Genomic DNA, 12,801 nt, shown 5'->3' on the forward strand with positions numbered 1-12,801 from the left:
GAACGAATTCGTCGCTGATTGCCAAGGAACGCTGAATCTGATACCAATTTGTAACAACCACACTGGAAATCGAGTGGCAACTCCAGAATTCGAGCAAGAACGCTGGAAGGTTTAGGGGACGATGAACTCAGATCGAGCCATCGCAAGATGCTTTTTCATATTTTTCTCAGAATGAGTTTTTCTCCCCCGCATGCCAGCTAAGTATTGCCTGGCGGGATTACCGTTCTCCCCTAATTAATTACAACTGAGTTCAATTAAAGTAACTAGGATTACATGACTTAATAACGGTAAAACAAGTTTAACTGTGCCTTATCCGGCACGCGAACTACTGAAGTAAACGAGTGGCTGAGAGTCGATGATCGCACGTGAAGCAGAAGGCGATACTTTGGAGCCGTCAGATTGCTTGTCATGACACTCGGGCATCCAGCACCGAGTAGCCATGGCAAATCGTAAGCGATGCACTACCCCTACCCTCTCGCCGGCGCGGATACGTGGCACAGTGGAGATGGGAGAGGAGGCCAAGAAGAGGGGGCGGTGTCCATGGCGCCACCGCTGCTGGTGGGCGGCGGTCCGGACGGAGCGCCAACCCACCGTGGACGTTGCGCCAAAGCCGCTGGTGCTCCCGTTCTGCGTGGGCCATGGCTTTGACCTACACCACCTCAAGCCGGGCCTCCCACTCATCATCGGCGGCATCAACATCCCCCATGACTGAGGCTGCGACGCCTACTCCAGTGGTACGGGCCTCTATTGCCGTTATAGATGCTTATTATTGTTAACATATCGATTGTGAACACGCTTGTGGGGATTTTGCCTTGTGCGCAGGGGACATGCTGCTGGACTGCGTGGTGGACGCGATGTTCATTTAGTTGGGGCTGCAGGACATTGGGCAGATCTTCCCGGACTCTGACCCCCAGTGGAAGGGTGCCGATTCTTTGGTGTTCATGAAGGAAGTTGTGAGTTTCTGCCCTATGATTTAGCTTCTTGGATTGGAGTCCCGTAACCATGGTAACAGTCACAGTTCACAAGCAATAGCACACATGACCTTGTTCTTCCTATTGATGCGTGTGTTATTGTTGGATTCTCACTATTATTGCTCACATGACCTCTCTGTCTAAATTATTTGTCTCCTTCTTGATGCTAGGTGATTTGAAGCGCTGCTATACAAAGCAAATGTTCAAAATTAACAAACAAGTTCTTGCAAATCTTGCTCTGAAGATAAATATCAAGGTTAAACACCCTCCAGCTTTGTGTTTTGTTTACATCATTCCTCTGGTAACTAACAGACCTACAATCATATTTAGTGCTGACGTCTCTCATCCTCATCCTGGTGAGGACAGCGGTCCCTCAATTGTTGCTGTAAGTAGAATAATAATCCATTCTGTTAGCTTTGGTGCCTAATTACCTGTTCTTGCGTCTTGACTTTTGTTTCGGGAAAGATTAGTCTTTAAATTTGTCAACCAGCAACTTTATTTTGTTTTGCAGGTTGTGGTGTCCCAAGATTGGCCAGAAGTGACAAAGTACACTGGTTTAGTTTCTTCGCAAGCTCACCGGCAAGAGTTTGAAAGAAAATTTTTATTAAACATTTGATATTAGTTTTTGAAAGAAAATGTTATGGATCCTTAGGCACTGTTGTTTGTGCGTGTTGCACATTCCTACGATGAATAAAAAACTTCCGTCTTGTGGTTCATTATATTTGAAAATCATATGAACCTTGATAAGGACTTTGAAGGGATCAATACTATGCCTACAATGTTGATTGCAAAACATTATCAGATTTTTTAATATTCTTCTTTTTTACAAATGCCTTATCACAGATTCCGTGATTTCTTTTGGAAAGCTGCTAGGATAGGTATGTTTCTTTTCCTGCTGCTGCTGGCTCCGATGTAAACTAAACAGTTCTTTTCATTAGCCCGGTTCATTTTTCATTTGGAGCACTCGGTACTGTTTGTTCTCTTGTCAGTGGTATATACATGCTTCAATCCATCAGGACCGTTTTAATTCTGCCTTTCACCCTGCTGTGCTACAGGATGAGAATGGGAGTGCTCGAGAGAAGGTAAGTAGCAGACATTGTCGCTATATTATGCAATTTAGTCATTGCTTTTGTGTGTGGTGAGATATGTTTATGCTGTCTAGAGAATGCCCTCAAAATTCGACTTGGTCTAGATTCTGTTAGTTCATCAATTGATGGATGCACTACTAACTTTGGTTTTACCAGTTGCTCTATTGTTTGTTGGATTTCCTGTTCTACAGGTTATGGGTGTCAATGTTTGATGGGAAAGAGATTAGAAAAGAAGAGAAATATTTGGCTGTCAGATACTAAAAAATATAAGTTGTGGGGGGAAGAAAGAGAAATGTTTGAGTGACTAATACATACTGGCACCTATTGCATCAGAAGGGAGTTTATCACAGGACCGCAAGGTATGAGAAGGGTTTATCACAGGACAACAAGGTAATCACTGGCCCATATCTCTTCAGATGTGAGACCTTCTGATACCAAGTAGTGATAGTTGTTTGGTCTGCATATAGATCCCGATTGGGTTTATTTTGAAGCCCGGTGTATTCCAGCTAAGTGTGCAAAAGTCCATATCCAATCCTATAAGTGAAAGAGTCTTTATCTTCGTCGAAACAGGTAAAGATCCACTCTATATTTGTCTCATTGATTCATGGTATCACATACGACTATTTTTCTTCAACTGAAACCTGATGTTTTGATTGTTTCACAGACCGATGCTTCGATCGACGAGTGCCGCAAGAAGATCTGGCTAGTCGATTCCAAGGTTTCGGAACCGCAACAAGCAATGTTCAGCACTGCAATTAGCACACCATTTCTTCCAGAATTTTCAGCTGAGAAGACATTGTTCATTTCATCACGCACAGGGGCTGATCGTTGAGTCGAGGAAGGAGTCACTCCAGCACTTCAAGAAGCCATGGGCGCACGAGCACGAGCCCCTCAAGACCCTGCTGGAGACCGTGCTGATCGGCACCTCCAGCGTCGGGCGGACCTTCACCAAGGAAGTCGTCGAGGCCATGGCGTCTTTCAACAAGGTGCTGTGTCCGTTCATCGCCTCTCCTGCACTTCTTCTCCCCTCTCGAATCTGCTAAACTGACTAACCTTGCATCGATATTGTGTGTCAAATTTAGGAAACGTCGCAACGCATGGCCATTATACAAGTGCTTTCAATTGAAAGTTTTGTATTATCTCTGTATCATATAACTAAACTATAAAATATTTGCAAATACTTATTTATGTTGCATTCAGTTAAGTATATTGCGTAAGCACCATTCATTTTTATTATTATTGGTAAAATAGCTTGATTGATGATAAATGTAAGATACTTTTGAGGTACGCTATATGTGTCATTCGCTTATTTAGATATTTTGATTGGCATGAATACGCACATTGCACATGTGTGATGCTGTAACAATCCTTACAAATTTAACAAGAATATGTGTATTGCATCATGATTGTTGTAAGCAATATCTACATATATGTTTGATGTTATCTTGTATAAATTTTGTTTCTATTACAATGCACAGGCACTCAACTAGTATTGGGTACAAACTGTAGTATCTAAATGTACGTTTAAATGCACGTCACACTCTACACAAGCACAATGCACACACTAGACCGTCCTTCGTCAAATCTATTCATGTGGGTATGGGTGCTTCTATTTGTTAGGATTAAACATGTGGGTACGTTCAGTGGTGAAAGTGCATACCCACGTACTATGTGATATTAGACATGTGTTAGAACATACCTACGTGGATATATATGCGTTCGATTTGTACTATAAAAAAAGTACACAAGATGAAAAAAAGAGTTAGGATTTTTTTTAAACATAAAGAATATTAAGATTTAAGATTGGATAGAAGATACCTAGATTGAAATGCTACACTTGCATATTTCTTTTGAGTTATGGTCACATCCTTGTCGGAGTTAAACTTGCGTGAGCCATAAATTGAGTCTACTATTGGAATGTAGTAGAATTGCATAAGTATTTTGCAGGGAAATCATAGTAAATGATCAATCTCCTAGAGTTGTGAGGACAAAAATCAAAATACAAGGAACAACTAATAACTAAATACAACTATCTAGTGTTCATAAACCCCAGCACTCGGGACATCATGCATACACCAATTGTCCTTCCTCATCAAACCAAATTTAGTACACAACAATACTCAAGAGATTTTTTCCTACTATGTGATCGGTTTAGCAAATAAAAATGACTGACCTCGCTACTCTTAAGAGAGAGGGGGGGGGGGGGGGCGCAGGAGCGGAGCTAGAATTTGAGCTATAGTGTTTCATAGGCGGCCGCCTATCCTGCTAGGCAAGATTTTTTATTGTGTTTTTCGTGGTTGTGCATCAAGATCCCCAAAAGTGACCATAATTTTCTTGAGCCTTCCTTGAGTAGGAGCTATCGCTAAAGTTATCCTTCACCACGTATTAGTATTGGAAAATATGTTATAAGACCATAGTCATAATATCCATATAAATGTTGGAGTTCGAAAAAATAGCAAAATATGGTGTCGTGCTTATAGTTCAAACTTATAAAATTTGCAATGAGCCTTCTAATATAGCTGGATTTTAAAATTGGCTTGTTGTGGAACATCTAATGGATCATAAGTATTTTGATTAGAATTTTCAAGACAAGTTGGGAGCTTGAACTAACTGGAACAATAGCTTCCACGTTGGTTGGATTAGGATTTTCTACGGAACCAAACTCGAACCAATTGTCATATAAAAAAAAGCAATTATTTTTTCCTCTTCATCTTGGCTCAACAATTAAATCACATTGATTTGGAAACAAGAAAGGATTGGGAAATTAGATGTTCTCATAATTCATTATCTGATCACATCTAAAATACAACAGCTAAAGATCGGAATAGAGGATTAGGGTTTGGGGGAGATGAGAAGGAGACGAATAGGAATGGATGTGGAACGATCCATGGGTATCCGTAGATCCACCCTGGTTCAACTTAATTAACTAACTAGTTATTTCAACTACACCCATCCCCAGAAACGTACCATGGCCCATTGGTCAGTTGTGGCTTCGCGGCAAGCTAGGCCAGCGGTAGCGCGAATGCCACGGTCTTGCAGACTCGCGAGCTAGGGCTCCGCTCTCGGTGTGCGGCGGCATGCGTGGAGGAAAGAAAGATGAGACAGCCGGCGAGACACAAAACGATTGATGGAGGCTCGAGCAAGACTGCTACATGGGCAGAAGGGAACAACAATTGGACTGATGGATTTTTCGCCTTGCAAAAAAAAAGGATTTTACGTCAAAGCTATTGATGATTGGGCTAATAGACTGCTTATTCACTGGGCTAAACTCAGTAGCAAAATTCATTGGGAGGCCATGCAAATTTATCCCATTGATTAGTAGAGCAATTAGGGCGGGGCTGGTCCCCTCCACCCTCGTGTACACGCAATATTGATTTTTTTTTTAAACTCAGTGCAACATGCAGATGCACGCACACACTCACACCATCACATGCACACACTCACACATCGCCTATTGAAGACCGGAGATATGAAACTTAGAGATTGACGAATTCACCACAGACACATCACTGTCAATAGGTACATCATCTACTAGTTTTTAGTGAGACACACAAGAAAAGTATTGATTTAGTTGCATGTAGTGGAGAAACCAAAGCTAAGGTATTGATTCCATGCATCGACTAAACATTTTATATCAATGCCAATAGAATAAGCAACTCGCATAAGCCCACCTGCCATTAACACTGACATCTTCGTCGCTGAGAGCTATTGTAGTCGTCACTTTGAGATGGGTCACCTACTCACTCTTCATTGTGTTGCCATTGATAGGAGTCAATGCGATTGAGCACTATGTTATTGCCTGCATAACCTTATCATTGCCTCTTCCTTGTTCATGACTTTCAACTGTCGAGAACAAAAGGGGGCACCATCGTTAGCAAATCTAGTCGCCATTTTTATTTTAGGTGTGCACAAGTGGCACGACGAATTGGTCATGACATGGCTGATGGGGAAAGGATTGTTTGGGAGGAGGATTTGAGAGACGAGGGAGGAGATTGGTTTTGCAGTTTCAGGAATGCATGGGTCATTTAGATGAGGGGAATATGAGTTTATAGAAACCAGGCCTAAGCCCGGCCCTTTGAAGATTGGAAAATCCAAATTATTATTAATTTCACATTAGAATAACATTTCCCTATTTTTCAAAACAAGTATTTCTCAATCAAATATATAGATAAATGCATTTAAATATTTCATTTACAATTCTAAAAAACAAATTATTTCTCAATGCCAAGGCTTGGCCCCAAGGATCCATTAGGTCGGCACGATCAGGAATAATATAGCATAGGGGGCTCATTTGCACACCTCCTCCTCCACTGTGTCTCCGCCGTCCTTGAGCTCGCCAATGAACTAGGGTTAGTGTTTTGGGGTTGTCGGGGTTAGGATTTGGGGATTGGTTGACCTCCAGATTTAGAGGGAGGCCCTTGCAGTGGTAGCAGGTAGTGGGTGGGGTGGCGAGGCGGTGGGGCATTGTCGGATGCTAGTGGCGGATAGTCGGTGGGCGGTGCCAATGGCAGGGGAGTTAAGGAAACAGCCCGGCAAAACTGAGTTAGTGTGACGACAGTCGACGGGCGTGGATCCAGTGGCAGCGACGCCATCTAAGATGATGAGGAGGGTGGGGCGAGGGCAAGCACGGCAACAAAAGCTCACCGGAGTTGAGGGAGAAGGAGGGTGGGGCGGGGATTCACTGGAGGGGCTCACCGGCAGCGAAGACAACACTGGAGAGCTACGGGGAGGCAGAAGAGGGGCTACGCGAGTCCCGACCCATTTATTTCACTCGTGGTCTGTGGTTCCCCTTCTTCTTTACTAGCGCTAGGCCCAATAACGGGGATGTTTAGACCATTCATTCTTTCATTTTCTTTTCTGATTGATTCTTCTTTCTTCCTTGTTTCTTCTTTAGTATTTTTTTCTTTTATTTATTATTCAGTCCTTGTTATTTTTAAAATGTTCATTCTTTCATATATTTTTATTTAGTTCATTTTATGTATTCATTTTTCAAATTGTTCTTTATTTGTTCTCCCATGGACTAGTAGAACAACTCAAATAACATATGGGTCATTATATATGTTTTTCTAAATATTGTTGTTGTTACTTTGAATTGTTCCATAATATAATTTTATTTGTTCCCATGACATAAAAGGACGGTTCCCATAGAATTCTTGAGGTGTTCCATTGTATATTTTAGATTGTTCCAGCGGTGAAATTCTATTGTTCTGATTGTACAATTCAATTGTTCCACTAGAAATTTTAAAATGTTCCATATTATATTTTTGAATTGATCCCCTTATATATTTGAATTTGTAATATTTAAACCTCTAATTTTTTATGTGGTATTTTGAAGTGACTAAAATAGTAGAAAAACGGAAAAAACAAACATCATAATTTTTTTCCAATTTAAGGCCCAATAGAGTGATACGTCTTTGTGGGCCATGGAGAGAGGTTCTAATGGGAGGGGATGTGGGCCAGGGATTTTCTATGGACCAACATGGGTGAACTTTTCTGGTATTTTTTATTGTTATATTTTTAAATAAATTTGCAAAAATATGCATCTGTGTTGAAAAATTACAAATCTAGACTCCTGTTGTCGTTGGAAGGGTGACATGCTACCTTCCAACGGGTGACAGGTGGTGTCAGCGGCCTTCAACCGGTTGACGAGGTTGTCCTATAAATCGGCATGGCCGGCCTTCCCACGGGGCTACTATTCCCATTTGGTTCATTTGCAGCCAATGCATATAGAGGGGGGGGGGGAGGGGAGAGGAGAACGACAAAGCCTTGCTGAAATCCTTCAGTGTTGGAGGTAAATATTCTGACTTTAGTATTTTTTTTACACACCAGGTGACGTACACACTGTCCGAGGTGCAGACTCACGCGGCGCACGTGTAGGACACTTACCCGGTGCATAGGGATAGGCTCGATCATTGGTGGTACATTTCTTCAACACCAATAATAGTTGTACCCTAAATTTAACTTACAAGAACCTTGTATCAATCTATGCAACATTTGTTCGCAGAGGGACCTCGTGCACCAGATAGGGGTGGAGGCATGTACTAACATCGAGCGGCTACACAACGGGATAGATGTCCCTGCCTCTGAGATTCGTGGGGCGTTCTACATGATCTATGAGAATGCATAGAAGATCATGAAGATGTTCACTTGTAGGTCCACTGCGGACATTGCTCATCGATCCCCTACTTCTTGGCCAGTTTGGACACCTCTTTTTCAGCCCTTTCGCCCCTCTATGATGATGACAGTCGTTGCTCTGAGTCCTCACACCTCAGCGACATTCACGACTAGGTATCCCCCACCACTATGTCCGATGTTCACGCACTACGGTGGCAACTCCTCAGGCCATCTTACACTGATCTCGGTAAGCACTACGGTGGTAGCTCCTCTAGGATATCTTACATTGGTGTTAAAGAGACATGTAGCTATGTCAAGAATACATTATGTACTTCATTAATTTCACATTCGCAACTGGTGCTAACATATTTTGCTTCATAAACCACATGCAGAGGTTGAAGATTTTGATGACACACATGCAATGACAGAGTACCTAGAGTAGGTCATCAGGAAGGGTACCCATAAACTACTCGGCTGGCTTTGACACCTTCCTCGACCCAGGTCATACACAACACAAGATCAGGACCTCCCAGTTAGGCGATTCACCTCTCATAGGCACGCAACAGATCTAGGAGGAGTACGCGACGCCTGCTCCTAGCAGCCAGCCTTCGTAGATAGTCATCCTGCCAGACCCGCTCATGTACTCATCGGACCACGTGAGAGCACAAGGCCATAAGGTGCTGAGACTGTATTAGCATAGGGGGATTGTCCTGAAGCGGAGACGCATTTAGAGTTTAGGGATTACTTTAGTGAGGATGTTGCTTTTACAAATATTGTGCACATCTTATTCTACTATGTTAGGATCCTACATACGGTTATTTTTTTATCTTCAGTCCTCCATCGGCATCACAACATAGGACTCCAAGCAACCGTTTTGTCAGCATTGTGATGTCAAATATCTAAAAAACAATCAATTCTAAGAAATCAAAATTTTCTATTTTAAAACCGGTCCTAATTTCATTGCAAAAATTGTAGGTACATGTCGCTCGTTGGAAGGGCGATGCTGAATTGACGACATGTAGCCATGCACATTAATTTAATTCAATAGAAAAGTTCATTGGGAGGCCACACATATTAATTTAACCCATTGATTAGTAGAGCAATTAGGGCGGGGCTGGCCCCCTCTGCCCCCGGGGACACGGAGTATTGGTTTGTTAACCCTAGTACAACATATAGACGCACGCACACACTCACATAGCGTCTACTAAAGATTAGAGACACGAAACTTAGATATTGACGAAGTCACCACATGCATCTCACTGTACCCGTCGTAGTCTACTATTGAAAAAATTCGTATTTATGAGACACACAAGAAGAGTATTGAATTAGTTGCACTTAGTGGAGAAACCAAAGCTAAGGTATTGGTTCCATGCATCGACTAAACATTTATGTCAATGCCAAAAGAATAAGCAACTCGTATAAGCCCACCTGCCAATAACACTGATGTTGGGGGAATGCCCAGTCTGGAGCTAATTTAGATGATGCATTGTGGTTTTACTATAGCTATCATAATATCTTAACCACCACGTGGTATGTAAAGAGGTGAAATACTCAAAATACCCCTCTATGCACATGATTGTAACATAATATCTTAGGGACAGACTGGTAATTTTTCTGTCCCTTCTCTCTATAAATAAGCCCTCAATGTGCAAAAGAGGGGGATCCCCAGAGGTGTTTTCCATTACACAGATGATGTTTCTCTCTGCTCTCTCCTTCCAGCTCACTATTCATATTCAAGCTTGAGCCTCCTCTTATGAGCGGGGCTCTCGTCGTATCCGTTCGAGGCACGTCTTCGTGCCCCAACAGCGTGCCGTCCGTGGGGGAGGTCTGATACAAAAAGCCATGAGAGGAAGGGAGTTGAGAGGACATCAGGAGAGCAGAACATGTTCTCAGACCGGGTCATGGAGGAGCACTCGTGCTGCTTGAAGGAGCCCATCATTGCGCAGGTGGCGCCCAAGAGGCCAATGCTGCTGCCAGTCACCAAGTCGCCATTGCACCCCAAGCGGATGCGATGTGCATGCCGCTCTTCGCTGCCTTGACAACGATATAAAAAAGCCGCAACAAGCGTAGCTCTGAGCACGTGAGAGCATTGTATCCTGGGGACTCGCCGCTGCGGACATGTAGGCCCCCGCCATGTGGTTAAATGTACGCGGGCTCGCCGTTGTGGTCTCATTGGGCCCTCCACCGGGCATGGTAGACCCAAAAGAGCTCCCTCGCAGAGGCGTGCTTTCAGTCTCACAGCTCGAAGGCAGGCTACGCACGGGTCTATAGGCCAAGACGGCGGCTCCGAACATAGCTCCATGTGGAGGTAAGCACACACGGCTCTGAGCACCGCTCCATGCAAAGGTAAGCACATGCGAGCCCTTCGCTATCAGAGGCACGCATGCCACTTGCTTATAGATATTTGCATATGCGCACGGTGCTAGTGGGTTTGTGAGTAACACTGCACGCACAATACTAGCAGCCCTTATTTTTATCCCCTTAGTTTGCTACTCTGCAGCCTAGAGTGTCGGTTGGCAAGCACTGCACGAGGCAAGAAAAATCAAGGGGCAGGTCATGACCACTCGATGTGGGTTCCTGACACACGCATCATCCACAGCAGGGCTTGGCGCTACAAGGCTTGACTAAAATACTCGCGTTCACACCTTGACCTCTGGATATTTATTCTCAGGGTTTAGGAAATAGTAGCATATTTATTTAATTGCCATGCACAAACACGAGTCTTTGTAGCCTGCGGTCTGCGTAGAAAGCACATGTAAGAGGACAAGGATAGCCTGTAACCTTCACGTGGCTGGAGGATAACTCTTGGCTATTGTGGTGCCCATGTGCCCTTGCACTAACAAGCTTATCTCTTTGTCAGACATAACAACCCAGCGTGCCCGTGTTATTTAGGCCCACCTTGTTGCACCTTAAATAGCTGAGTGTTATGCTGTAGTAGCTTTTTGACTATCGGGCTGGCGCGCACTTGCGTGTGACTATTATCATGACCCATAGGAACCTGTGTCCATAGGAACTCATGTAGACCATGTGGCCAGCCAGCAAGGGCGATCTTTTTGTGTCTAGGTGCCAAGCGTGTGCTTTTGTCTCTATCGGCTCTCCATGTTTGCAGGCCAACGAAGCAAATGGAAGCCCCCTCCCCGCTCACTCACGGGCATCGACACCATCGTGGTCGGAGGCCACATCGCCGCTGGCTCCTTGTCCTCCAGAGGCTCCTTCGCACCTTGCACGTTCGCCGGCGCCAATGACTCCTGGAGGCTAGCACTGGCTTCGAGGCTGAGTCCGAAGTCCCCTTTGTCCTCCACGCGAGGCTCCACGTGCCGGCTCCGCAGTCGCCGGAGGCCTCACCGTTGTAGGATCAAGGATACCGATTAGAGGGGGTTGAATAGGCGGGTTTAAAAACTAATTGCTAAGCGATTAGGAAAACTTCCAAAAATAAACTAAGGATCACTAGAGCAATAAGTAGAACAACTAAGAGCTAAGTTGAGGTTTGCAAACCTAGGGTGACATGCAACAATTTATAATCTAGAAAGATAAATTACTTGAAGTAAATTGCATGAAAGTAAATAACTCAATGATAAGGTAAATAGCTCAAAGATGACACAAGAGATTTTTTTTCCCCATGGTATCAGCGATTTGCCGATCACCCCTAATCCACGTTGAGGTGAGTTCAACTTCAAACCGCTTCTCTATCAAGTATTTAATTCTCACATGAGAAAGGGCTCATACGAGCAACTTGACCTTAAGCCGGAAATGAATAAGAACTACTCAAAACCTTGATTTCACTAGCGAAGCACTTTACCACTCCGGCATGGCGTGCTCAAACCTCTCACAATCACCACCGCGGCTCCTTCACAATCTTCCTTGAAGGGCTCGATGGTGCAACAACCTTCAAGCCGTCTAGGAGACGGCAACCTCCAAGAGTAATAAGTTGATGATGCTTGCTTGAAGGATCACAAGTGCCAAATTGCTCAAACTCTTTGAAATTATGCACTAGTTGCTCTCAACCTCTCAAAGATGCAATCACCGAGTTAATGGAGAGGGAGAGTGAAGGGCTAGAGCTCAAAGTATTGTATTTATGTGCGAGAGTCAAGAGGTGCATTCAATGAACCAGCCATGCCCTTATTTATACCCCTCTACCCAAAAACTAACCGTTACTGCCGTTCTGACAGCTCTGTGCAAGTGGTGGTCAGACCGCAGCACCATTGGCGGTCAGACCGCTCCCGTACAACGGCTACACATAACAGTTGAAATTAATTCTGACATAGCCTGGCGGTCAGACCGCCATCCTTCTCGGTCAGACCGACACAGCCTTGGCGGTCAGACCGCCATCCTTCTCGATCAGACCGACACAGCCTTGGCGGTCAGACCAGCAAACCCTGTAGTTAGACCGTAGGACCCAAAACTCTCTATGTGATTCTCAGTTAGATCGGTCAGTGTTTTGAGAAGATTTTATATAGCGGTCAGACCGCCCGAAGGGCTGATCAGACCGCCATTCTCAAAGGGGCAAGACTACCCTGGTTCATTATACAACGGTCAAACCGTCGCCTGGCCCGATCAGACCGCCAACACACAGGAGCACCCAAATACAGTCTTTTCGATGGATTTTCTCAAACTATATTTTTCAACTC

The 12,801-nt window shown here is 44.1% G+C and overlaps 1 long non-coding RNA gene across 6 annotated transcripts; it reads left to right on the plus strand.

Annotated features, from left to right (window-relative positions):
- The first annotated feature begins 420 nt into the window (after positions 1–420).
- On the plus strand, positions 421–3,173 carry LOC133907629 (uncharacterized). 6 transcript variants are annotated; one of them, XR_009907993.1, is made up of 10 exons: positions 421–734; positions 823–1,005; positions 1,142–1,227; positions 1,302–1,356; positions 1,483–1,849; positions 1,961–2,053; positions 2,251–2,449; positions 2,527–2,629; positions 2,724–2,777; positions 2,878–3,125. It is a non-coding gene; the product is annotated as an uncharacterized LOC133907629 (long non-coding RNA). The 6 variants fall into 6 exon arrangements; XR_009907991.1 differs by adding an exon at positions 3,142–3,173 and having other exon boundaries at positions 1,483–2,449; positions 2,878–3,045; XR_009907990.1 differs by having other exon boundaries at positions 1,483–2,053.
- Positions 3,174–12,801: the final 9,628 nt, after the last annotated feature.

Source organism: Phragmites australis, chromosome 24 (assembly GCF_958298935.1).
Source record: "Phragmites australis chromosome 24, lpPhrAust1.1, whole genome shotgun sequence".
NCBI lineage: Eukaryota > Viridiplantae > Streptophyta > Magnoliopsida > Poales > Poaceae > Phragmites > Phragmites australis.